Below are 27,495 nucleotides of genomic sequence, written 5' to 3'. Positions count from 1 at the left end.
ATAATCAGTCCCTCGTTGTCCTCCTCCGCCACCTGGATCTTATGCTATGAGTCCAGGTACTTGAGCCAGTCGGGCGTAGTGCGCATGCACACACTCCGCCGCCAGGAGCATACTACACCTGCGCAGCACTATTGCGCAGGTGCAGAATGTTCCTGGCTGTGGGAGCGGCATGCGGCCGGACAGAGCTGACTGGCTGAATTACCAGGACTCATAGCAGAAGACCCGGGTGGTGGAGGACAGCGAGGGACTGATTAGCCTGAAGGGGGCTGGAGGAAGCCCCAGGTATGTATAAAACTTTACTTTTCATCCATCTCAGTTACCCTTTAATTTGTAGTCACCAAACCAAATTTCAATAACATATCAAATTATTTTATTTCATCAGCAAAGGGAGTGCATACATTTGCATAAATCAGCATCAATGCAGAATTATTTCCATCTCGTTGACCATCTCTATTAGTGACATAGCTACACATCAGGCTTTATTCTTACAGCATAGATGTTATTTAGTATATATGTTACGGCCAGAACCCGAAGTTTGGCCACTTCTAGTTCTGGCCGGCCACTTCGGGTTCTGGCCGGCCAATGTGCGAAGTGGCCGCTGCGCTGCGGCCAATGTGAGGAATGGAATGAATCCTGTAACATTCATGTATATTCTGGCCCCAGCGCAGCGGCCAAACCTATCGCAACTTAGTTATTTTAATGAAATTAAGCCGGCGGCTTTTTCTCTGCCTCTTTCTCTCTCCTCCCCCCCGCCTCTCTCTCCTTCTCTTATTATTGGCAGCACTACGTGTCCCCCTCCAGAGTCGTTCGTCGCACCAGGGAAGCCTGCCGTTCCTGCAGAGCGGGGTGCTGGCAGAAGCGATGTCTGCAGCCTCCCCGCTCTGCTCTCCCTGGCGCGACGAACGACTCTGAAGGGGGGACACGTAGTGCTGCCCATAATAAGAGAAGGAGAGAGAGGCGGGGAGAGGAAGGAGAGAGAGAGAGGCAGAGAAAAAGCCGGCGGCTTCATCTGTTTCATTGCCGCCGGCTTAATTTTATTAAAATAACTAAGTTGCGATACGTTTGGCCGCTGCGCTGCGGTCAGAAGATACATGAATGTTACAGGATTCATTCCATTCCTCACATTGGCCGCAGCGCAGCGGCCACTTCGCGCATTGGCCGGCCAGAACCCGAAGTGGCCGGCCAGAACTAGAAGTGGCCAAACTTCGGGTTCTGGCCGTAACATATATAAGAGATTCCTGTGTACACATCATATATACAGTCACAATCAAATATGTATATCTGACCTTAAAAATACGGGGACTGCTTTATTGAAGCAGCACAAGTAACTAATTTTGATTGGTTTATTTCATTTTTGTGGACTAAGCACAGCTATTACTGTATATATACATTATTTTTAATGACTATTATCTGAGAAATAGAACATTTTATCATATTTTCTATTTTAATTACAGTTACAAATTCATTAGGAGTCGGAGTCGGTGCATTTTTTCCCGACTCCGACTCCAGGCACCCAAAATTGCCCGACTCCACGACTCCGACTCCACAGCCCTGGTTTTAGGACCCTTCCAAGATGGGCCCCCAGGCTGAGAGGGTCATCAGGGGTACGCAATTGTTTTTAATCATTATTATTTAGTATTTATATATAGCGCCAACATCTCCTGCAGTGCTGTACAGAGTACATAGTCATGTCACTGACTGTCCCTCAGACGAGCTCACAATCTAATCCCTACCCTAGTCTTATGTCTATGTATGTATCGTGCAGCGCATGTATCGTAGTCTAGGGCCAATTTAGGGCAAAGCCAATTAACTTATCTGTAGGTTTCTGAGGTGTGGGAGGAAACTGGAGTACCCGGGGGAAACCCACACATAGACACACGGAGAACATACAAACTCTGCAGATAGTCCTCTGGCTTGGATTCAAACCGGGCGAGAGCGCTAACCACTACACCACAGTGCTGCCCCACCAGGGGTAGGCAAGGGAAAGGGCGGCGGCGTGGGGGTAGAAGACGCAGCCTTTGTTTTGGTTACACGTGAGTCACTATTAGAAAGCAGAAAGTGTTGTCCTAGCTAATGAGCGCTGTCACTCCCAGGTCTCTAATTACACCTCCCGAGGGGGCCTCCTCTTGTTGACTGGAAGCAGCAGGCCTCCCTGGGGAGAAATCGGATTACGGGAATAAAGACGTCAACCTGGAACAAGATGGCGGATCAGAGAGCGGATTTTCAACAAACGCTGCTTAGCTGGTGGCAGAGCCTGAATTACAGATATGAGATAAAGCGAGGACTGGACATACAGAGGAAGGTGTACAGCTATAGACATTCTAATACCAGTACTATGTCTCAGCAGGAAACAGGAAGTGAGGTCACACAGATAGCAGGAGGAGCACAGCTATAGACATCATACTAATACCAGCAATATGTCTCAGTGGTAAACAGGAAGCGAGGTCACACAGACAGCAGAGGAGGAGTACAGCTATAGACATCATACTAATACCAGCACTAGGTCTCAGCGGGAAACAGGAAGTCAGGTCACACAGACAGCAGAGGTGGGTATACAGCTATAGACATCATCCTAATACCAGCACTACGTCTCAGCGGGAAACAGGAAGTGAGGTCACACAGACAGCAGAGGAGGGGCACAGCTATAGACCTCATCCTACAACAGTATCAGCATTATATTTCAGCAGTAAACAGGAAGTGAGGTAACAGTGATAAAAGAAAGCTTAAAAGAAAAAGAAAAAAAAAAAAACAAGGCCCACTAGAAATCTCAAATCGCTAGTGCAATCGCTAGCTTTTTAATTAGCATTTTGTAAGCTATTTCATAAGCGTTTTCCAGCGACTTTGTTAGCGATTTTAAAAAGTGTAAACGTTTGCCAGCGATTGTGATAGCCATTTGCGATTTTAATTCCGAGGGGTCCTTTCAATTCATTATAATTTTTTTTAGTTTGCAGTAATTTAAAATCGCAAACAAATTGCTATGTGTAGCGATTCATGAGCAATACTTTACATTGAAGCACAAACGCTCCCAAAGTGCTGCATGTCCTGCGAATGCGATTTTGCTAATCACAATCACTACTGTGGAATTTGTTACATTTATTCACATTGGCAGAGCGTTTAGGAAAATCGCAAGAGATTTAAAGCGCTCCCTAAATGCTCAGAAAAGAGCTCTAGTGGGTTCCAGGCCTCAGGCTCAAACTGAACTGCTTCTCTGCAATCTGGATTATCTGTATGGTGTACAGACTGCCCCTTTTCCTGCACGAGTGATTGGCTGCACAGAGCAGGAACCCTCGCTACTCATTTTCCACACCTGGACTAAACAATTGACATGGATACTCCCATAGCCCATTCTCTGTATGGAACCTTGCAAAAAAAAAAAAGGCCTCTTTTCTATGGACTGTTGAGCTGTGTGCTCAGCTAGCAGTTACCAGGCAGCAGTGAGCAGTTACCAGACAGCAGCAACAAGCAGTTACCAGTTGTGAGAGTTTGAGAGGCATTTCACTGCCTATCAACAGTCCGTGGAAAAGAGGCCTTAGGCCTTGTTCACATTGCGTTTGGCTCGCGTGTCCGTCTGCGGTGGACTTTTTCCCACGCTTTTTTCTTAAAGTGTTTTCCGTCGATTTTCGTTTTTGTAAGCACTTTTGCAGAGCACTTCCGTCTTTTGATCCGGATAATAAATCTGGAAACAATAAATACTATGTATTTTTTTTTAAACGCTCACACAATCGCTTGCCAAAGCGATTTTGTGAGCGTTTTGCGTTTTTCCTATACCTTCCATTGAGGCAAATCGCCTCAAAAATGGCTCAAGCACCGCTTTTCTAAGTGGATCGCAAACGAACCGCTCTGATATGAACTCTCTCATAGAGAATCATTGCACAAGAGTTTTCAGGGCAGTTTTGAAAATCGCCCGCGCTTAAATTTTTACAAAAACGTCCATAATGTGAACAAGGCCTGACTCCGTGAAACCAGAGTGGAAAATGATTTGATTTTCCTGTCTGCACAACACAGCTGTGTCTGCTCAGCCAAACAACATAATTATAGAGTACAGAGCGGAGGACAAGCCAGAGAGGGATGCTTGTGTTGTAGCAGCACTAGCACACTACATGCATACCCAGAACTGAACGATCACATGCGCACACTTCATACGAGTCTCCTCTGAGGCCCGGTGCACACCAAAAACCGCTAGCAGATCCGCAAAACGCTAGCGGTTTTTGAAACTTTTTTTCTTATTTTTATGACGCGTTTTGGTAGCGTTTTGCGGAATGCTACTGCGGATTTCAGTGTAGTACATTTCATATACTGTCACAGTAAAGCTGTTACTGAACAGCTTCTGTAACAAAACCGCCTGGCAAACCGCTCTGATCTGCCGTTTTTCAGAGCGGTTTGCGTTTTTCCTATACTTAACATTGAGGCAGAAACGCCTCCGCAATCCAAAAAATGCCTCACCCCAGGAGTATGCGTTTCTGCAAAACGCCTCCCGCTCTGGTGTGCACAACCCCATTGAGATACATTGACCAAGAGTATCCGCAGCCACAAGCAGCTGCAGAAACGCTCAAAAAGCCGCTCGGTGTGCACCAGCCCTCACTTGTATGAAGCGAAGACCCCTCCCCATGTGTGCTCATTCTATGGCAGGGGGCTCTGGATCATAAATTAGCTGTAGGCCTCTTTTCCACAGACTGTTGATAGGCAGTGAAATGCCTTTCAAACTCTCAGGCCTTGTTCACATTGCATTCGGCTCGCGTGTCCGTCCACGGTAGGCATTTTTTCCGCGTTTTCAGGTGATTATCTGTGCGTTTGCTCGTTTTTGTAGGCGCTTTTGCAGAGAGCTTCCGTCTTTTGATCCAGGAAAAATAAATACAATGTATTTTTTTAAAACGCTCATGCAATCGCTTGCCAAATCGATTTTGTGAGCATTTTGTGTTTTTCCTAAATCGCCTCAAAAATGGCCCAAGCACTGCTAATCAAAGCAGATCGCAACCAAACCGCTCTGATATGAACTCTCTCTCATAGAGAATCTTTGCACAAGCGCTTTCAGGGCGATTTTGAAAATCACCCGCGCTTAAATTTTTACAAAAACGCAACAATTCTTCCCCTGTACCACGATGGTCGGAGCCATGCTTATGCGCTTTGAGTCCCACGGGAGAAAAGCGCTTTACAAATGTTATTTGTTGTTGTTATTTGTTGATGTAATGTGAACAAGGCCTCTCAACTGCTCGCTGCTGCCTGGCAACTGCTCCCTGCTGCCTGGCAACTGCTCCCTGCTGCCTGGCAACTGCTCGCTGAGCACACAGTTCAACAGTCCATGAAAAAGGGGCCTTAAATTAGTAGGATTAGCAGCTAATGTTTGCCCTGTCCGGGATGGGTCGTGATTACAGCCAGATCCGGATAATAGGATTGGACGAAGGATTCATCCTATCGGATTAAGAATAATGACCTCTCTCCTGCATGATCGGAAACTGTTCTTTTCCAGAAGGATTTAATGCAATTCCCTGCAGATGGATGGTAACGTTAGAGACCTTCACCCATAATGATACAATGAGCCCCTCCCTCTCCCATTCATCTTCCTGGATGCCGTTGTGACATCATCAGTGGCTCTGGTAACCGCGAGACAGAGGCAGGGAATCACCGCCAGGAAATTCTCTCTGCCCTGATGTAACAAAAGTCACACTGTACATCAGCGGTTCTGCAGAGGTGTCTGGCATATGGAGGCTGCCATATTTATTACCTGTTAAACCATGCCAGTAGCCTGACAATCCTGCTGATCTCTGGCTGCAGTAGTGGCCAGGGGCTGTGGAGTCGGAGTCGTGGAGTCGTGCAATTTTGGGTGCCTGGAGTCGGAGTCGGGAAAAAAATGCACCGACTCCGACTCCTAATGAATTTGTAACTGTAATTAAAATAGAAAATATGATAATGTTCTATTTCTCACATAATAGCCATTAAAAATAATGTATATATACAGTAATAGCTGTGTTCAGTCCACAAAAATGAAATAAACCAATCAAAATTAGTTACTTGTGCTGCTTCAATAAAGCAGTCCCCGTATTTTTAAGGTCCGATATACATATCTGATTGTGACTGTACATATGATGTGTACACAGGAATCTCTTATATATACGAAATAACATCTATGCTGTAAGAATAAAGCCTGATGTGTAGCCGTGTCACTAATAGAGATGGTCAACGAGATGGAAATAATTCTGCACTGATGCTGATTTATGCAAAATGTATGCACTCTCATTGCTCATGAAATCAAATAATTTGATATGCTGTTAAAATTTGGTTTGGTGACTACAAATTAAAGGGTAACTGAGACGGATGAAAAGTAAAGTTTTATACATACCTGGGGCTTCCTCCAGCCCCCTACAGTGCTGCACAGGTGTAGTATGCTCCCGGCGGCGGAGTGTGTGCATACGCACTACGCCAGACTGGCTCAAGTACCTGGACTCATAGCAGAAGATCCAGGTGGCAGAGGAGAACAACGAGGGATGGATTATCCTGAAGGCGGCTGGAAGAAGCCCCAGGTATGTATAAAACTTTAATTTCATCTGTCTCAGGTTTACTTTGTTACACAGTAGTACTATACTCTACATATGCACTACTCACAGAGCTGCAGGGAATACACTGAGAATGCTGTGCGCATTGAACACAGAGGTGTTGTCTATCACCCATAAACCTTGTTCAGATTGTGCATGAAGAATGTGTAATAGAGGAAGAATCGCCTTATTCCCCAGCAGAGTACCTGCACATTACTCTTACATGTACCCACAGTCACATTGCCTAGGGACTGATAGATGTTCTTTGTTCCGGTTTGTACCTTTTACAAGTACTCTTACCAAGGACTAGTTTTAGTCTAAAGGGAATAAATATAGTAGTCTACATATCCTTCTCACTTCAGTTGTCTTGTAAAATTCCTAAGCGTTGGCAGTTAAGAGACGAATTTCATGTTACAATCTTTTAATCAACAAAATTGTAATATGCAAATTAGAGGAGTCGGAGTCGGAGTAATCCTAAACTGAGGAGTCGGAGTCGGTGGATTTTTGGACCGACTCCACAGCCCTGGTAGTGGCTGAATCACACACCTGAAACAAGCATGCAGCTAATCCAGTCCCACTTCAGTCACAGCACCTGATCTCCTGCATGCTTGTTCAGGGGCTGTGGCTAAAAGTATAAGAGGCAGAGGATCAGCAGGGTAGCCAGGTAATGTGCATTGTTTAAAAGGATATAAATATAGTAGCCTCCATATCCCTCTCACTTTAGTTGTCCTGTAAAGAAATAATTTGCATATTCAGCGGTTATGCATCATGGGAGATGTTTGTTGCTCACTAAGGGCCTGAGCCCACTAACGCAGATGTGTCCGCTTCTGTCCGCTTTTCTGCATCTGTAAAGGCTCATTCACACCAGAGCGTTTTGCCGGCGATTTCAGCAAAACGCTCAAGCGCATTTTTAAAACGCTAGTTCAATGATATCCTATGGGCCCATTCTCACTTGGGTGATTTGCGCTAATCACCAAACACAAAGTGTAGCCAGCACCATTTTCAGGCGATTTCCCGGCGATCGCGTTTCAGTGCTACAGCTGAATCGTAGAAAAATCACTCACGCAAAACGCCGGCGGTAATTGCCGGCTTTTGCGCTTTTAAGCGTGAATGGGCCCCAACATTGATGTGTTGCTGAAAAGCGGAAACAACTGTTAGTGGGCTCAGGCCGGATCCACACTGTCAGGCCTTGTTCACATTATATCCGTTTTGGTAAAATAAGTGCAGGCGATTTTCAAAATCGCCCTGAAAGCGCTGGTGCAATGATTCTCTATGATAGAGTTCATATCAGAGCGGTTAGTTTGCGATCCACTTTGAAAAGCGGTGCTTGGGCTGTTTCTGAGGCAATTTCCCTCAATGGGAGGTATATGAAAAAACGTTCACAAAATTGCTTTGGCAAGCGTTTGCGTGAGCGTTTTTTTTTTTTTTTTTTTTTTTTTTAAATACATTGTGTGTATTGTTTTACGGATTTTTTTCAGGATAAAAAGACAGAAGCGCCCTGCAATAGCGCTTATAAAAACGCCCACAAAATGAGCGAGCACGCAGAAAATCGGCGGAAAATGCTTAAAGAAAAAAAAAAAAAAAGCAGAAAGCGCACCGCGGGTGGACACGCGAGCCGAACGCAATGTGAACAAGGCCGAAGTGCTTTTCTCAGCGATTTGTGATTGATTAGCACTTTTTAAAAATTTCTCCCATTCGCTTTCATGAAAATCGTGGTAAAAAGAAACAAAAAAAAAAAACGCTGCAATTTTTCGCATGCGTGATTGCGTCGATTTTATACACGATTTTTACCGCAATTTTAATGAAAGCGAATGGGAGAAATGTTTAAAAAGCGCTCAGCAATCACAAAGCACTCAGAAAAGCGCTTACAGTGTGGTTCCGGCCTTAATGGACACCTGAAATGAGACAGAGTCTGCCAATTTTACTTTCTTTTAACCAATACCAGTTGCCTGGCAGTCCTGCTGATATTTCATGCATCAGTAGTATCTGAATCACACATGCACTTAATCTCATAAGGTCCGTTCACATCACAAACGCGGACGGGCACGCACAACGCAACGCGTACGAACGCACGCCATCTGCGTTTGTGTGCGTTGCGTGGCTGATCCCATCACTGAAAAGTGAATGGGACAGCCACGCGTTTTTACAAAATCTGCGTGCAGCATGCGTTCCCGGACCGCACAGGTCCGAAACGCATGCAGTGTGAACATCAGGCATTGCACTCTATGCAATGTCTGATGTCGTGCGTGTCGGCCACCTGCACGCGTTTCTAAAACGCGGCTGGAAACGCGTGCAGTGTGAACGGGGCCTCAGATGTTTGTCAGAGCACCTGATCTGTATTGAGAATCACAATGGCTAAGGTCTCTTTTCCACGCAGTTGATAGGCAGTGAAATGCCTCACAGGCCTTTAACCAACTAGAGCGCTTTTTTTTTTTTATAGAGAGCTCTTAAAGGGAAACTGTAGGGGGGTTCGGGGGAAAATGAGCTGAACTTACCCGGGGCTTTTAATGGTCCCCCGCAGACATCCTGTGCCCACGCAGCCACTCACCGATGCTCCGGCCCCGCCTCCGATTCACTTCTGGAATTTCTGACTTTAAAGTCAGAAAACCACTGCGCCTGCGTTGCCATGTCCTCACTCCCACTGATAACACCAGGAGTGTACTGCGCAGACACAGACCATACTGGGCCTGCGCTGTGCGCTCTTGATGACATCAGCGGGATCGAGGACACGGCAACGCAGGCGCAGTGGTTTTCAGACTTTAAAGTCTGAAATTCCAGAAGTGAACCGGAGGCGGGGCCGGAGCATCGGTGAGTGGCTGCGCCAACACAGGATGTCTGCGGGGGACCGTGAGAAGACCCGGATAAGTTCAACTCATTTTCCCCTGACCCCCCTACAGTATCCCTTTAAACCAGGGGTAGGGAACCTATGGCTCGGGAGCCAGATGTGGCTCTTTTGATGGCTACATCTGGCTCACCTACAGATCAGTAGGGGTTGATTCACTAAGCGACACTGCTCAAGCAGCGCAAATAAAATTTAGTTTGCACTGCCACACAATTAGTGTGGCAGCGCAAATACAATTTTCAAAGTAGGCACGCTACTACTGTAGTATGCACTACTGACTTACTCACACTCCCACCAAACGAACGACTGCTCCAATTGTCCCACTCTGGACCCTGTCAGGTCCAGTGACTTTGTAGGAAGAGATCCCTGCACTTTGATTGGCCCAATAGGCTGCCTGTCAATTGACAGGCAGCCTATTGGGCCAAAGTGCGGGGATCTCGTCCTACAAAGTGAATCAACCCCCAAGTCAGCTAGCCAATTGTACAAGCTGTTAGTCAGTATTTCTCTGGGAAATTGCCGATGTTGCTGAAACCCAAGAGAAGCTGAAGACGTGTCTGACACGGGAACAGTAAATTCGGGCGCCTGAGGCTAGTGGACAAATCGGGCGCCGCCATTCACTTCTATAATAAATATCGTTTAATGGGCGCCCGGTAGGAAAAAAGGGCGCCGGAGAAAACTAACGTTTTAAAAGCGGCGCCCGGAGACTTAATGTTTTATTACTGTTTCTCATGATTACACATTATTTAATGATTTATACATGTTTAAATATTATTTTTAAACGAAAACCAGTACAATATTTTTCCCAAACATTATTTTTAAACGAAAAACATTACTTTTTTTTTTTAACATTATTTTTAAACGAAAAAAATAACAGGGGGGTCTTAGGTTTAGGCACCAACAGGGGGGTCTTAGGTTTAGGCACCAACAGGGGGGTCTTAGGTTTAGGCACCAACAGGGGGGTCTTAGGTTTAGGCACCAACAGGGGGTCTTAGGTTTAGGCACCAACAGGGGGGTCTTAGGTTTAGGCACCAACAGGGGGGTCTTAGGTTTAGGCACCAACAGGGGGTCTTAGGTTTAGGCACCAACAGGGGGGTCTTAGGTTTAGGCACCAACAGGGGGGTCTTAGGTTTAGGCACCAACAGGGGGGTCTTAGGTTTAGGCACCAACAGGGGGGTCTTAGGTTTAGGCACCAACAGGGGGGTCTTAGGTTTAGGCACTAACAGGGGGGTCTTAGGTTTAGGCACCAACAGGGGGGTCTTAGGTTTAGGCACTAACAGGGGGGTCTAGGGGTAGGTACAGGGAGGGTTACTTAGTAATTTTTTTTTTAAACGTTATTATGCGTTTCATTATTTAAACGAAAGATTAACGTTTTTACAATTGCCGATTTAATACACATTATTTAATGATTTATAACGTTTAAAAACATTACTTTTAAACGAAATACATTTTTAAACGTAATACATGTTTATCGTTAAAAACCCGGCGCCCTTTTTTCCCATCGCCCCTTTTTAACGTACGCGTCTGACACTTCCACTGCCCAGCGGATCAATAGTATACAAATCACCATGGCAACAGGAACGTGAGCCCTCTGCTGAGCATGCGCACTGTCCCAGTTTGAAACATATTATATGGCTCTCACAGAAATACATTTTAAAATATGTGGAGTTTATGGCTCTCTCAGCCAAAAAGGTTCCTGACCCCTGCTTTAAACGCTCTACCAATGTAAATAAATGTAACAAATTCCACAGTAGCAATTGCGATCAGCAAAATCCCAATCGCAGGAAGTGCAGCATTTTGGGAGAGTTTGCTCTTCAATGTGAAGTATTGAAGCGCTGGCAAATCGCTCCTGAATGGCTACACATAGCAATTGTGTGCGCGATTTTAAATTACTGCAAACTAACAAAAATCAAAATAATTAAAAAGGACCAATCAGAATTAAAGATGCAAATCACTATCACAATCGCTGGCAAAAAGCTTACACTTTATAAAATCGCTACCAAAATAGCTAGAAAACATACATGAAATCACTTACAAAACGCTACTTAAAGTGAACCTAAAGCCTAGAAAAAAAAAAAATGAGATTAACTCACCTGGGGCTTCCCTCAGCCCCCTGCAGCCGATCGGTGCCCTCGCAGCCCCGCTCTGACGCTCCAGGACTCGCCGGCGAACACTTCCGGTTTGGCCGTCACCGGCCGACAGGCATGGGAACGTGATTGTTCGCGTTCCCAGCCTGTATATCGCCCCCTATGCTGCTATAGCAATCACTCGCGTTCCCATGCCTGTCGGCCGGTGACGGCGGAACCGGAAGTAGTCGCCGGCGGGTCCAGAAGCATCGGACCGGAGCTGCGAGGGCACCGATCGGCTGCAGGGGGCTGAGGGAAGCCCCAGGTGAGTTAATCTAATTTTTTTCCCCAGGCTTTAGGTTCACTTTAAATGCTAGCGATTTGTAGTGGGTTCCAGACCTCAAACTCTCACAACTGCACTGCTGCCTGGTAACTGCTCACTGCTGCCTGGTAACTATGCACTGCTGCTTGGTAACTATGCACTGCTGCTGCCTGCTTGCTTAGCACACAGCTCATCTGCCCATGGAAAAGAGGCCTAAATGAATTAGAGGCAGAGGATCAGCAGGACAGCCAAGTAGGGCTGCATGATTTTAGGGAAAAATTGAAATTGCGATTTTTCTCTCAGAAATTGCAATTTCGATTTTTCCCCGATTTTTTTTTTTCAAATGCTGGGGGGGGTCCGCACTGCCCGGTCCGCTGTCTGTAATACTTTTCTTCTGGCCCCGCTGTGCGCGGATTGGCCAGAAGCAGTGAATATGTATGAGTGTTAATGAGCGGGGGGGGGGGGGGGGGGGGGCGGATCCACTCCAGCGAGCGGCCGGGCACATCATACAGCATTACCAATCACTGGCTAGCGATGGAATGACGGCAGCGGTAGGCGGAGCTGTATGCTCTGTACAGCTCCGCCTACCACTGCCGTCATTCCATCGCTAGCCAGTGATTGGTAATGCTGCTGTATGTGCCCGGCCGCTCGCTCGAGTGGATCCGCCCCCCGCTCATAAACACTCATACATATTCACTGCTTCTGGCCAATCCGTGCACAGCGGGCCAGAAGCAAAGTATTATAGACAGCGGACCGGATTGGCCAGAAGCAGTGAATATATATGAGCGTTAATGAGCGGGGGGCGGATACACTAGAGCGAGCGGCCGGGCACATACAGCATTACCAATCACTGGCTAGCGATGGAATGACGGCAGCGGTAGGCGGAGCTGTATGCTCTGTACAGCTCCGCCTACCGCTGCCGTCATTCCATCGCTAGCCAGAAGCAAAGTATTAAACAGCGGACCGAAAAAACGATGGTACTGACGATCAGCAGAGTCTTGCCACGAACCGCGGTTTCGGTTTTAAACCGAAAAACCGTGCAGCCCTACAGCCAAGCAATCTGTATTGTTTTCATGGCAACCGCTATATACCTCTCACTTCAGTTGTCCTTTAAGTGAACCAGAGGGGAACCTCGGGTACAAAAACACATACATAGATATCTGAGAAGAGTGAAGCCTCTGGATCCTATAGAGCAGTGATGGCTAACCTTGGCACTCCAGCTGTGATGGAACTACAAGTCCCATGAGGCATTGCAATACTCTGACAGCTCTAAGCATAACTCGGGGAGGGAGAGGCATGATGGGATTTGTAGTTTACTTTTGTCACAGCTGAAGTGCCAAGGTTAGCCATCACTGCTATAGCGGCTTCCCACGCTGTCCTCCGGTCTTTCTATTCCCCCTCGAAGTAAGGCCTCTTTTCCACAGACTGTTGAGCTGTGTGCTTAGCAAGGAAATGTCGGTCCAAACTAGGCCTGAACGATTTTAGGAAAAAATTGAATTGAGTGATTTCTGTCTGAAATTGCGATTTCGATTCGATGCACGGTTTCCTTCCAATCAAGCTTTGTTCCCCCTCTTTGCCTAGTTGTTCCCTCCTCTGTCTCTCTTTGTGCCCCCTTTGCCTCTTTATGCCTCCTGGGTCTCTCTCTTGCCCCCTTTGTGTCTCTGTGCCCGCTCCCTCTCTGTGCCTCCTTTGTCCCCCAAGCTGCATCAGTTCTGGACATAGTTTCTAATGCACGGAATACTTCCTGTATGTCATGTGACATACAGGAACCTGGAGTTTTGCCAAGCACACTTCTTCAAACTCCCCCCAAGTGAAAATGACGTGATCGCGATAATTGCCGCTTTGACGATTCCGAAATTGTGATCTTGGTGATCACGATTTCGATTTAAATTCGATTTATCTTTCAGGCCTAGTCCAAACACAACTTAGACCTCTTTTCCACGGACTGTTGATAGGCAGTGAAATGCCTTTTAAGCTCTCACAACTGCTCACTGCGGCCTGGCAACTGCTCACTGCGGCCTGGCAACTGCTCACTGCTGCCTGGCAACTGCTCACTGCTGCCTGGCAACTGCTCACTGCTGCCTGGCAACTGCTCACTGCTGCCTGGCAACTGCTCACTGCTGCCTGGCAACTGCTCACTGCTGCCTGGCAACTGCTCACTGCTGCCTGGCAACTGCTCACTGCTGCCTGGCAACTGCTCACTGCTGCCTGGCAACTGCTCACTGCTGCCTGGCAACTGCTCACTGCTGCCTGGCAACTGCTCACTGCTGCCTGGCAACTGCTCACTGCTGCCTGGCAACTGCTCACTGCTGCCTGGCAACTGCTCACTGCTGCCTGGCAACTGCTCACTGCTGCCTGGCAACTGCTCACTGCTGCCTGGCAACTGCTCACTGCTGCCTGGCAACTGCTCACTGCTGCCTGGCAACTGCTCACTGCTGCCTGGCAACTGCTCACTGCTGCCTGGCAACTGCTCACTGCTGCCTGGCAACTGCTCACTGCTGCCTGGCAACTGCTCACTGCTGCCTGGCAACTGCTCACTGCTGCCTGGCAACTGCTTGCTGAGCACACAGCTCAACAGTCCCTGAAAAGGAGGCCTTAGATTTGCCATTTCTGTTTAACATTCAGGCCTGGGACCCTCTGCAAAGCGGTATTGCAATTGCTAGCAATTTTAGGAGGGATTTCCCTGCTCCTAAACAATACATTTGGAATGGAAATGCTTCCAAAATGCTGCATGTTGATTTGCCTAATCGCAATCGCTCTAGTGGAATCTGTCCCATCCATTTACATTGGCAGAGCGTTTAGGGAAATTGCTAGCGATTCAAAGCGATCCCTAAACGCTGAAAAAAAAAAACGCTCTAGTGAGTCCCAGTCCTAAAGGGGCATTTTTTACCAACATCAAGTTTTTTTAATGCTAGAGTAAACCTAACCTAAAGCTGTCAGACCCGTTTATGTTTACAAATGATTTTTGAAGGTGGTTTTGAAACGATCGCCGTACGTACACGCTGTCCGGCTCCCAGGAGAGCAGTGTGTATGATGAATGGAGTGGTGTGAGCAACGAAGTTCCAGAGAGAACAAAGTGCATCAGGGACAAGTCAGTGAGATCAGGCGTCATGCAACTAATGTGTAGCAACCAGCAAAGTGATGTAAACAAGTGTATCCATAATACTTTAGAGCAATATGGAGGCTGCATATTCATTCTCTAATAAACAATGCCAGTTGCCTGGCTGCTGTGCTGATGCTCCGCCTCGAAGTCACTGGCCCGGAATGAGCATGTAGATCAGATGTTGTGACTCCTCTGGCTGCATGCTTGTTACAGGGCACAGACACACACAACTGAAGCCTAAAGCTCATCATGACAGCCAGGGAACTAGCATTGTTCATAAGGCAATGAAGATGGAAGCATCTGTATTCCTGCCACTTTTGATGCCTCCTTTTTAGTACAGTTTTCCTTGCTGGGAGCTGGAACGGTGTTATGCGAGTCAGGTGGTGGACGATCCCTGCATCAGGCATGACCATAATCTACTCTGCAAGGTTTCTAATGTTCTGGATGAGCAGGACTCTGAACACCCCGTTATGTTGTGAACTTTACACCCAATCTTCAATAATTATCAACTACAGAAATGCAGATATGTCAACAAGCAGTAAAACTGTAACGTGGAGATTAGCGATGTAACGACAGGCGTAGCAGCCACATGCCCAGGAGCACTCTGGGAAGCTGTCCACTAGCAGCGTTTTGTGATACGATTTCCGATCGCTTGTGGATCACAAAACTGCACAGCGCCACCTCACACCTTGCCCATGCACGGCGCCACTTTTCCCACCCTGCCCGTGCACGGCGCCACTTTTCCCACCCTGCCCGTGCACAGCGCCACTTCTCACAGCCTGCCCGTGCACAGCGCCACTTCTCACAGCCTGCCCGTGCACAGCGCCACTTCTCACAGCCTGCCCGTGCACGGCGCTACTTCTCACACCCTGCCCGTGCACAGCGCCACTTCTCACAGCCTGCCCGTGCACGGCGCCACTTCTCACAGCCTGCCCGTGCATGGCGCCACTTCTCACAGCCTGCCCGTGCACGGCGCCACTTCTCACACCCTGCCCATGCACAGTGCTACTTCTCACACCCTGCCCGTGCATGGCGCCACTTCTCCCACCCTACCCATGCACAGCGCTACTTCTCACACCCTGCCCATGCACCCTATATGAGCTCAGTTTCATTTCTGATAGTCTGCTGTACACACGAATAAAAGGCACAGGATTATTTCTGCAGTAAGGCAGTTAAAAGACAGCTGAAGTGAGTGGCATACAGACAGAGGCTGCAGTATTTATTCCCTTTTAAAGAGGAACGGTCGCAAAACTCTTAAAATTTAAAACACATACAAATAAAAAGTAAATTTCTACCAGAATAAAATGAGCCCTAAATTACTTTTCTGTTATGTTGCTGTCACTTACAGTAAGAAATAGAAATCTGTCATTAGACAGATTTTGGACTAGCCCATTTTCTCATAGGGGGTTCTCAGGTTTTCTTTATTTTTAAAAGCAGTTAGTGAATGGCAGTTGCTCCATCCAACTGCCAAAATAGTGTGCAGGGAGGCTGGCCAGCATCTTTGTATACATTTTTTTCAGGGAATGTCTTTATAAAGAATAAAGGCCATATTGAGAATCCCCTATGGAGAGATGGACTAGCCCAAAACCTGTCGGTAATGTCAGATTTCTACTACCTACTGTAAGTGACAGCAACATAGGAGAGAAGTAATTTATGGCTCATTTTACTCTGCGGGAAATGCACTTCTTATTTGTATGTTTTAAATTTAAAGATTAACTGTTGCGAAGATCTTAAAAACAATACCAGTTGCCTGGCAGCCCTGCTGGTCTATTTGGCTGCAGTAGTGTCTGAATAACACCAGAAACAAGCATGCAGCTAGTCTTGTCAGATCTGACAGTAATGTCAGAAACACCTGATCTGCTGCATGCTTGTTCAGGATCTATGGCTAAAGGTATTAGAGGCAGATGATCAGCAGGACAGCCAGGCAACTGGTATTGCTTAAAAGGAAATATAGCAGCCTCCATATCCTTCTCGCTTCAGTTGTCCTTAAAGGATACCAGAGCCCAAAGCAGAAGGAGAAATGGGGGCAGCAGGCATGTAGGGGGGGCTGTCCTGATGCTCACCGCCCCCCTCATTCCCCTCTGCCCCACTCCTTTCATACCTAAAGCCCCTCTGGCCGGCTCCTCCTGGTCGAAGTCGGGCATCACTGCGCCTGCGCTGGCCTGGCTGCACTTCCTACAGCGCGTGACGGCGGCCAGGAAGCATTCTGCCCATGCGTATGATGTCACAATTACAGCCACAGTAATGGCTGAGACCGGCAACCCGGAAGAGGCTGCTGGAGGGATTTTAGGTATGAAAGGAGGAGGGGCAGAAGAGAACGGGGGGGGGGGGGGCATTGGGCATCAGGACAGGTCACCATACATGCCCACTCCTTCCGACTCCTCAGTTTATGAAAACACGACTCCAACTCCGACTCCAGGTACCCAAAATGGCTCCGACTCCTTAGTCCTTAATACTTACCAGGGCTGTGGATGTTGTACAAAAATCATCCGACTCCGACTCGGAAACAAAAAATGCTTTAAAAACCGGCCAACATGGACGGAACGCAATGTGAACAAGGCCTAAGGGCCCTTTCACACGGGCAGTTGAACTGTGTGCTCACCAAGCAGTTACCAGGCAGCAGCAAGCAGTTACCAGGCAGCAGCAAGCAGTTACCAGGCAGCAGCAAGCAGTTACCAGGCAGCAGCAAGCAGTTACCAGGCAGCAGCAAGCAGTTACCAGGCAGCAGCAAGCAGTTACCAGGCAGCAGCAAGCAGTTACCAGGCAGCAGCGAGCAGCTGTGAGAGTTTGACGAGCTTTTCACTGCCTATCAACTGCTCGTGTGAAAGTTGGGTTGTGTGCTCAGCAAGCAGTTACCTGTCAGCAACCAGTTACCTGTCGGCAACAAGCAGTTGCCAGGCAGCAGTGAGCAGTTGTGAGAGTTTGAGAGGTATTTCACTGCCTGCCTATCAACTGCCCTCGGAAAAGAGGCCTTAAGGTGGCCATACACTGGTCGATTTGCCATCAGATTCGACCAACAGATAGATCCCTCTCTGATCGAATCTGATCAGAGAGGGATCGTATGGCTACCTTTACTGCAAACAGATTGTGAACCGATTTCAGCCTGAAACCGTCCACAATCGGTTATGGTGGTGGTGCTGGTGGTGCTGCCGCCGCGCCGCCGCTCCCCCCGCCGCATACATTACCTGCTCCGGCGGCGCGCCTGCCCCCGGTCACCGCTGCTCCGTCTCCGCTCTGGTCTCCAGGTCCGGCATGCTTTACTTCTTCCTGCCCAGCAGGAAGTTTAAACAGTAGAGCGCCCTCTACTGTTTAAACTTCCTGCCGGGCAGGAGGAAGTAAAGCATGCCGGACCTGGAGACCAGAGCGGAGACGGAGCAGCAGTGAGCGCCGGCGGAGCAGGTAATGTATGCGGGCTCTATTGTATCGGTCGTCGGGCACTCGAACGCCGCTAGCGACGCGCTCCCTACCCGCGGGCAATCGACGGTCATTTTCCGCATGGAGCGATGGACGAGAGCGGACAAAATGGATCGAAATTCGGCGTGTAGCGGGAACGATGTGACAGCAGATTCGATCCCCGTGATCGAATCTGCTGTCGATCTGGCGGGAATCGGCTTAGTGTATGGCCAGCTTTAGGCCTCTTTTCCACAAACTGTTTACAGGCAGTGAAACGCCTCTCAAACTCTCACAACTGCTTGCTGCTGCCTGGTAACTGCTCACTGCTGCCTGGCAACTGCTTGCTGAGCACACAGCTCATCAGTTCATGGAAAAGAGGCCTTGGGCTGCTCAGCTAACTCTTCCCGTTTATACCATAGAGGAGGAGGACAGACTCTTTGGGACGCCTTGCTGGTGACAGGAAGTGCGGCTAGAGGTGACTGTCACAGTTGTGGCTGTCACTCTCACGCAGGGTCATGTGGTCACATCAGGATTGCCAAACATGCCAGTGAGCGATTCCACAAGCAAAACAGTATTATTAATGGAAAAAGGATAAACAAGAGGACATTTCCCATGACCCCCTGCCCCCATCCCTCCTCAGCACACTGCGCACGCCTCCACACCGATCACTGCGCACTGTACCGCACTCCGGCCAGGCTGAGCTTAAAGGGGGCCACGCATGTTACAATTTCTCTGTTCAATTTTAACGCAACTCGATGAAAACGATCAGTTGAACAGAAATTAATTTTTTGTTTGACAGAGAAATCTGATCGAACTTAACGTTTTTGGGGAGTTTTTTGAGATCGGACGTGTTGGAAAATTCAGACCAAATTTGCCAAGAAATGTATGGTGTGATTGTCAAATTGTATTCAACCAGAATAACTTGTATAGAACTATATATCCTGCTAATATAATAAATGGGAAAGTTTGGATGTTTGTTACTGGCTGAACGGATTTTAACGAAATTTGGCACACACATAGTACATTACCTGGAATAAAGGATAGGATGCTTTTTATCCCCATAACCAAAAAGGGAGAGGAGACAAATACAAAATTCACTGGAAAATGTAAACTGCAGCCATTCTAACACTGATAATGGTAGGGTTCTCAAACTTTGCACAGTTGGTCGTTGGGTGACTGGGATTAATATTCAGAAGAGACAATGCACACACAGTGCAATAGCGCCCTCTATAATGCTATTGCGGCCGGGGACGCAGATAATCAGCCGCGTTCCCAGCCTGTCGCCGGGGACGGCCAGACCGGAAGTGGCCGCCGGCGAGTCCAGGCGTATCAGAGGGACATGGTGAGGGCACCGTTCAGCTGCAGGGGGCTGAGGAGAGCCCCAGGAGAGTAAAAGTCATTTTTTTTAGCTGACTTAAGTTTTCCTTTAAACCTGGTACAGTTGGTCATTGGGTGACTGAGGTTCAAATTTAGACAAAGGGGTGGAGCCACAAACAGCCAATCAGATTTGTTTAATCTCAATGCAAATTATTGATGCCAAAGACTGCAAAGTGCACAAACTTGGTCATGGAGTAATTGTGTGTTAGGGTTAGAAAAGTAGGCGGAGCCAACACCAGCCAAATACATACCCGGGCAACAGGGGGTCATAAGTGGGCGGAGACAAATACAAATTTTACTGGGCGAATGTAAACTGCAGCCATTCTTACACTATTAATGGTAGGGTTCTCAAACTTTGCACAGTTGGTGACTGGGATTAATATTCAGAAAGGAGGGTGGAGCCTACAAGAGCCAATCAAAATCCACCTATTGATTTTTAAGGGGAATATTTAATCGCTGTCATTCTTGCACTGTTAATGGCACAAGCCTCTTGCACTGTTAATGACCTGTACCTGGTACACTTGGCCATTGGGTGATTTGGGTTCAAATTCAGAAAAGGGGGTGGAGCCACAGCCAGATTTATTTTATTTCAATGCAAATTGATGCCAAAGACCGTAAAGCTCACAAACTTGGTCATTAAGTAATTGTTCGTTAGGGTTAGGAGAAGGGGGTGGGGCCAACACCAGCCAAATACATACCCGGGCAACGCCGGGCGTCCAGCTTATATATACACATATATATATTCGAAAATGAGATTGAGGCTGGGAACACACTAGGCAAAAACGCTAGCCTTGTGGAAAACGCACATAATGCAAGTCAATGGGCCGCATGAAAAAACGCATATGCTTGCGTTCTGCAATGTGCGTTTTTGAAAAACGCTGGTTTTGTTGCATGATTTTCAAAAGCTCATTAAAAACGCGCATAATGAAAGTCAATGGTGACAGAGAGGTATTGCGTTTTTGTGCGTATTGTATGTGTTTTTATAGGAGTTTTAAAAAAAAAAAGTTTGATTTATTTCCGCTTGCTGTTGACTTACTAGTGATTTGCATAAAAAAGCATGCAAAATGCATATGCGATTTATATATGCAAACTGCAAACGCATTAAATCACACGTAAAAATGCAAGAAAAACGCATATGCATGGTAAAAAACACAACTGCACAGAAAACGCACAAACGCCTATGCAGCAAAACGCTACGTTTGCCGCACTGCCTAGCGTGTTCCCAGCCTCAGTGACGTGAAATCCCGATGGAGTTAAACTCCCAGTGTGCACTGCCCCTGATACTAAACAAAGGATTAGGGCTCGTTTCCACTATTGCGGTGCAGAATCGCCTGGATTCCACCGCTGATGAAATAGCATGCGGATGCGATTTTTTTCGCGTTTTTTGCCGCGAATTCGCATAGGTGAGGGTATATGCGAATTTAACCATGTCACTGCCTGTTTGAAGTTACATTGGTACCTATGCGAATTCGCATGAAAATTCGCATACCATAGCCGCATGCGAATTTCCTATTAAATACATTAGCGGCGATTCGCATGCATTCCACTCGCAGGCGAATTTGTTGGCTCTTTTGTGCGTTTTTTTACCGCTGAAAAAAAACGCACCTCAACAACGCTACAGTGGAAACAGGCCCATCCACTTGCATTACATGTGCGAATCCGCATGCGTTGGACGCATGCGGATTCGCGATAGTGGAAACGAGCCCTGAGGATGAGCATGAGATATCGGTCACACCACCCAAGTGTTTGCAATAAGAGACGCCTTGAGGGCTCGTTTACATTGCGTTCCGCTCGCATTCGTGTTGGGGTTTTTTGTAGCGATTTTTTTTTTTTTTTTTTTTTTTTCCCCCCCGATTCCCGGGGCTTGGGTGGGCGTTCCGTTTTTGTGAAAAATCGGTTTTCCTGAGTTTAAATTCACTCCCTGACGCAAGTCAGGAAGTGAATTCGTTGACCCGGAAGAGAATGAATACAATGTATTTATTCTTGAAAATGCGAACGCAATCGCCGCATAAAGCGATTTTGTGACAGTTTAGCGCTCTTCCTATACCTTCCATTGTAGCAAAAACGCCCCAAAAATAGTCCAGGCACCGCTTTGCTGGGCGCACAGCGCACGACCTGCGCTGATATGAACCTTCTCATAGACCTTTATTGCACATCATTGCACAAGCATTTTGGGGAGGATTTTAATAATTGCCTGCGCTGGAAAAAAAGGTCGAACGCCTCTAGTGTGAACGAGCCCTAAGACCCCCCCCCCCCCATTCAAAAATAAGAAATCATCAATTTAAATGACATAAATACAATTTTAAGTATATTGAACATTTTTTCAGGTGCAGCCTATTATTTATTTAAAGTATTTATATAGCGCCGACATGTTACGCAGCACTGTACCTAGTATATATTGTCTTATCACTAACTGTCCCTTAGAGGGGCTCACAATCTAGTCCCTACCATAGTCACATGTTTACACCGTGTAGTGCATGTATCGTAGTCTAGGTCCAATTTTAGGGGGACGCCAATTAATTTAACTGTATGTTTTTGGGATGTGGGAGGAAACCGGAGTGCCCAGAGGAAACCCACGCAGATACAGGGAGAACATACAAACGCTAACCACTACGCCACCGTGCTGCCCTTTGAGAAGAGCTGCCACCTCCCCCTGCTGTATAGGAATGTACGTTTACTTATGGCTAGCTGCATTTATGTACTATTTCAGTTTGCATAAATCTGAGTTTAGAGCATAGTTTGCATCTGTTTTGAATACAAGGTGTGCATTTAGCCTCTAGGGGGCTCTGCACACCTCTGTTGGTAGTCATTTCAGGTGCAGCCTGATTAGGAACACTGCCAATTCCTCTCTTCCCAATGAAAAATTACGTGTGTGTACGCACACTAAGCCTCTTTCCCAGTGGGACGTTGCGTATGATGCAACGTTAGTCGCACAACGTGCCCCTAATGCAGCGCATGTAGGTTATGGCATTGGACGTTAGTTTGCACTGCGTTGTGTCTCATGGTACGCCGTTTGTCACATACTGATGGATTGAAAACGGCGCATGCGTTACATTTAAAAAAAAAAAAATTACTGAGCATGTGCAACACACATAACGCAGCAAATGTATTGCTAAACGCACAGCATGCAGCACTTTCTAAATATTGCTACACGTTACACACAACGCAACGTGTGCACTGTGAATGTCGCACAGACTTTGTATTGCTGTGCGTTACTCTGCGTTTTTTATAACGTGCGACATTAACGTCCCGCTGTGAAAGAGGCCTTAGGGATCGCCCGCGGCAACCAATGATCGAGCAGCTACCTCGTGTACCATCATCCCACCCCTTTCCTCTCCATAGGGCAGCATACGCTGCTTAGCTATAGCACAACAGCATATCTGTACAGTGCTCTTTCCCCTAATGGTCAGTTAAAGAGCAAGTGTCATGAAAATCTTAAAAATTTAAAAACACATAAAATTAGAAGTACGTTTCATCCAGACTAAAATGAGCCATAAATTACTTTTCTCCTATGTTGCTGTCACTTAGGCCTGGTGCACACCAAAAACCGCTAGCAGATCTGCAAAATGCTAGCAGATTTTGAAACGCTTTTTCTTCTTTTTCTGTAGCGTTTCAGCTAGCGTTTTGCGGTTTTGTGAAGAGTTTTTGGTGTAGTAGATTTCATGTATTGTTACAGTAAAGCTGTTACTGAACAGCTACTGTAACAAAAAACGCCTGGAAAACCGCTCTGAACTGCCGTTTTTCAGAGCGGTTTGCGGTTTTCCTATGCTTAACATTGAGGCAGAAACGCATCCACAATCCAAAATCTGCAGCAGCCCGGGAGTATGCGTTTCTGCAAAACACCTCCCGCTCTGGTGTGCACCAGCCCATTGAAATACATTACCCTAGCGGATCCGCAGCCGCAAACGGATCGCAAACCGCAGCCGAACCGCTCTGGTGTGCACTAGGCCTTACAGTAGGTAGTAGAAATCTGACATTTGGGCTACTCCATCTCTTCATGGGGGATTCTGAGCATGGCCTTTATTCTTTAAAAAGACATTTCCTAAAAATGATTAAACACAAAGATGCTGGCCAGTCTCCCTGCACACTATTTTGACAGATGGACGGAGCAACTGCCATTCACTAAGTGCTTTTAAAAATCAAGAAAACCCTGTGAACCCCCTATGAGAAGATGAGCAAGTCCAAAACCTGTCAGTAATGTCAGATTTCTACTACTTACTGTAAGTGACAGCAACATAGGAGAAAAGTCATTTATGGCTCATTTTACTCTGGAAGAAATTAACTTCCTATTTGTATATGTTTTAAATTTTAAGATTTTCGCGACAGCTCCTCTTTAACAATCTTGAAAGGCGACTGTAATGTAATTGTGCATGAGCCAAGACTTTCAAAAAAGCAGAGCGGAACTCCCAAAAACAGAAATCGCTGTAGTTGGGTTGTTGCCAGAGGCATAAAGGTGGCCATACACTGGCCCGATTCCCGGCCGTTTCGATCCTGGAATCGAATCTGCTGCCAATCGTTCGCGGTAAACGCCGCCGACGATCCGATTTCCTCCCGAAATCGGATCGGTCCGTCGATCGCGCCGTGCGGGAAATTACCCTCGATCGCCCGCGGGTAAAGTGCGCGTCGCTAGCGGCGGCCGATCCGATTAAAAATACATTACCTGATGCGGGCTCCCGGGCGTCTTCTCCGCATCTTCTCAGCGCTGCACCCGCTCCATCCCGGCGCTTCCTGGGTCACTGCAGTGACCCAGGAAGTTCAAATAGAGGGCGCTCTATTTGAACTTCCTGGTCACGGAGTGACACAGGAAGCGCCGAGATGGAGCAAGAACAGAGCGGTGCAGCGTGGAGAAGATGCCCGGGAGCCAGCGTCAGGTAATGTATGCGCGGGGGGGGGGACAGGCGGCAGGAGCAGCTGAACAGATTGTGATCGGTTTCAGGCTGAAATCGATTCACAATCTGTTTGCAGTAAAGGCAGCCATACGATCCCTATCTGATCAGATTCGATCAGATAGGGATCTGTCAGCTGGTCGATCTGATGGCACATCGACCAGTGTATGGCTGCCTTAACAGTTAATATGTAGATTAATCCCCCTCTACTGTTTGCTATCTATCAGTAAAATCTGTGTTCGCCCAGAAGCTTCAGAGACAAACCTGTTTAAAGGGGCGTACATACGCACTACATCCGGCAACGACGGGTCTGTCAGACTCTCCCGCTGGGCAGACGTTCAGCCGACAGTAGCACGTGTGTACGCACTGTCGGCGGACTGAAACGCGATGTCGGCGGACTGATAAGGCTGTTTGCAGATCATTCAGAAACGGCCTTATCAGTCACATGCGCTGTCGGCTGAACGTCCGCCCAGCGGGAGGGCCTGTTGGGCCCGTCGTTGCCGGATGTAGTGCGTGTGTACGCACCTTAACGAGGATCTTTTTCAAGAGAAGACTTGATGAAGAAGTATCACCTGATCATATTGCACGTTTCAAACCTGGTACACATGCATAGATCTGCCTCTGATCGTACAGGTAACCGGTCACTACAATCAACTTCCTGACTGGTAATCCATCCCCAATCACACACATACAAGTATACGTTGGCTCCCAATAACCCCCCCCCCCCCCCCAAAAAAAAAAAAAAAAAAAAAAAAAAAAAAACACTTTCTGTCCCAGTCACATTGCTTAGATTGTTCTGTCACTGCATGACATGCATACAATCGATTGATATTTACAGACGTCTCTGATTGACCAATATCTGGTCAAACACTCAATGATCTGGTCTTTTTATCAAATCAGTCTGAAGCAGAATTATAGCCTGAGGCCCCTTTAACATCAGGACGTTTTCATTGAAGTTATGTTACCCTTTTTTACCGCAAGATAACGCTAAAGCAATGAAAAAGTCTACGGAACACTGCAGATCGTATGCGATGCGCTGGAAGCATTGCATCTGACGTGAAAGCATCAGCGCGTTACCGTTCGATTTCCGTGGCGACATGCGGTGACTGGAAGTCATGTAAATCAATGGCGACGCACGTAGTTTAACATTTTTCATGTTCGCACTGCGGTGCGCATGTGCGGAAGCATATTCTATCAATACTCTTCCACGCAATTTCGGCTTTCGTATTTCGGCCACAGGAATTGAGCGGCGAACACGGTAAATGCAGCGCTGGACACTTGGGCGCAGCAGCGCAGGAGACTTGGTCGCAGCCGGCGCCACCATAGGAACTATGGCTATCGCAGGCACAGGGAGTAACTTCAGCGCCGTCAGAAGACGGACCTGAAGTTGCTTTTAAAACAATAATTCGGCTTCCAGCAACTGCTGGAAGACGAATTATTTCATTCCCCCACTATCCATGTCGGCCTGGAGGGGGAATAGTAATTAACACGGCTGGGACTTGTGCGGCAGCAGGATCAGCCATATACTGGCTGTGTCCTGCGCCCAAGTCTCCGGCGCCTTTCTCTCTCGTACGCTTTAGCAGTAGAGAGCCTCACTTACATTTTTTGCTAGCTGCCAGAAGAGAGATTACCACGCATCGCTGCCGGTATCTCCCAAGCCTGTGCGATCATCTAATCGTATCACATCCAAAATGCTGATGGCTGGCGTGAAACTAGCCTAAAATTGTAAAATTTTAAATACACATAAGAAGTATACTTCTTCCACAGTACACTGTGCCATAAACTACTTTTCTCCTATGTTGCGGTCACTAACATTAAGCAGTAAAAATCTGACAAACCTGACAGGTTTTGGACTAGTCCACCTCCTTATGGGTTTAATTTAATTTGTGTAAGGGCTCGTTTCCACTATTGCGGTGCAGAATCGCCTGGATTCCACCGCTGTTGAAATTCCATGAATTAGCATGCGGATGCGAATTTTTGCACGTTTTTTGCCGCGAATTCGCATAGGTGAGGGTATATGCGAAATTAACCATGTCACTGCCTGTTTGAATTACATTGGTACCTATGCGAATTCGCATGCGAATTCGCATGAAAATTCGCATACCATAGCCGCATGCGAATTTCCTATTAAATACATTAGCGGCGATTCGCATGCATTCCACTCGCAGGCGAATTCGTTGGCTCTTTTGTGCGTTTTTTTACCGCTGAAAAAAACGCACCTCAACAACGCTACAGTGGAAACAGGCCCATCCACTTGCATTACATGTGCGAATCTGCATGCGTTGGACGCATGCAGATTCGCGATAGTGGAAACGAGCCCTAAAGGTTAAAAAAAAAAAAAGGATGTCAGCCAACCTCCCTACTCGCTTGTACACTATTGGCAGTTGAATTGAGCAACTGTGGTTCAGTAAGTGCTTTTAAAAATAAAGTAAACCCAGAGAATTCCCCTGAGAAAATGGGCTAGTCCAAAACAGGTCAGATCTGTCAGATTTTTACTGCCTACTGTAAAGGTAGCCACTAACAGTCCATCAATGGTCCAAGTTTTACCCAGGAATTGTTTGAGCGATCAGATAATTGTGATCAGTTTTTCAGAAGATAAAAACTCTGTTCATCAAATGCGAACGTTTAGAAAATTTGTTGAACGGAAAAATGTTTTTTATAATTGGTTGTATTGGGTAGGAAGTACAGATAGGTTAGATGATGAAATAATGAATAAAAGCTAAAATAATCGATGCATTACAATGTGTTATTTCCAATCAAATTTATCTAATCGCTGGAACAATTCTTCGCTAAAGATTGGACCGTTAGTGGCCACCTTGAGTAGCAGCAACATAGGAAAAAAATAATGTACTGTTTTGGAACAAATGCACATCTTATACATATGCATACATGTGCATTTTAAATCGTAACAGTTTTTCACGATAAGTGGTCTTTATATAATAATAGCGATAACGACAGCTAACACAGGAATACAAGCAG

At 46.9% G+C, this 27,495-nt stretch overlaps 1 protein-coding gene across 7 annotated transcripts in view; it reads right to left on the bottom strand.

Moving 5' to 3' along the window:
* The window catches only part of STOM (stomatin), a 155,006-nt gene that overhangs the window by 56,267 nt on the left and 71,244 nt on the right, over window positions 1-27,495 (bottom strand). The window contains exon 1 of one of the 7 annotated variants that reach the window (XM_068249046.1): window positions 17,321-17,372. The exons of the other annotated variants lie outside the window; for them this stretch is intronic. The gene's annotated coding sequence lies outside the window, so the exon portion shown is untranslated. Of the gene's footprint in view, window positions 1-17,320; window positions 17,373-27,495 lie in introns of those variants that run through there. 7 annotated transcript variants of the gene reach the window in all.

This window comes from Hyperolius riggenbachi, chromosome 8 (assembly GCF_040937935.1).
Source record: "Hyperolius riggenbachi isolate aHypRig1 chromosome 8, aHypRig1.pri, whole genome shotgun sequence".
NCBI classification, from domain to species: domain Eukaryota; kingdom Metazoa; phylum Chordata; class Amphibia; order Anura; family Hyperoliidae; genus Hyperolius; species Hyperolius riggenbachi.
The sequence above is the reverse complement of the archived record's forward strand: the minus strand, read 5'-3'. Positions and strand labels throughout refer to the sequence as shown.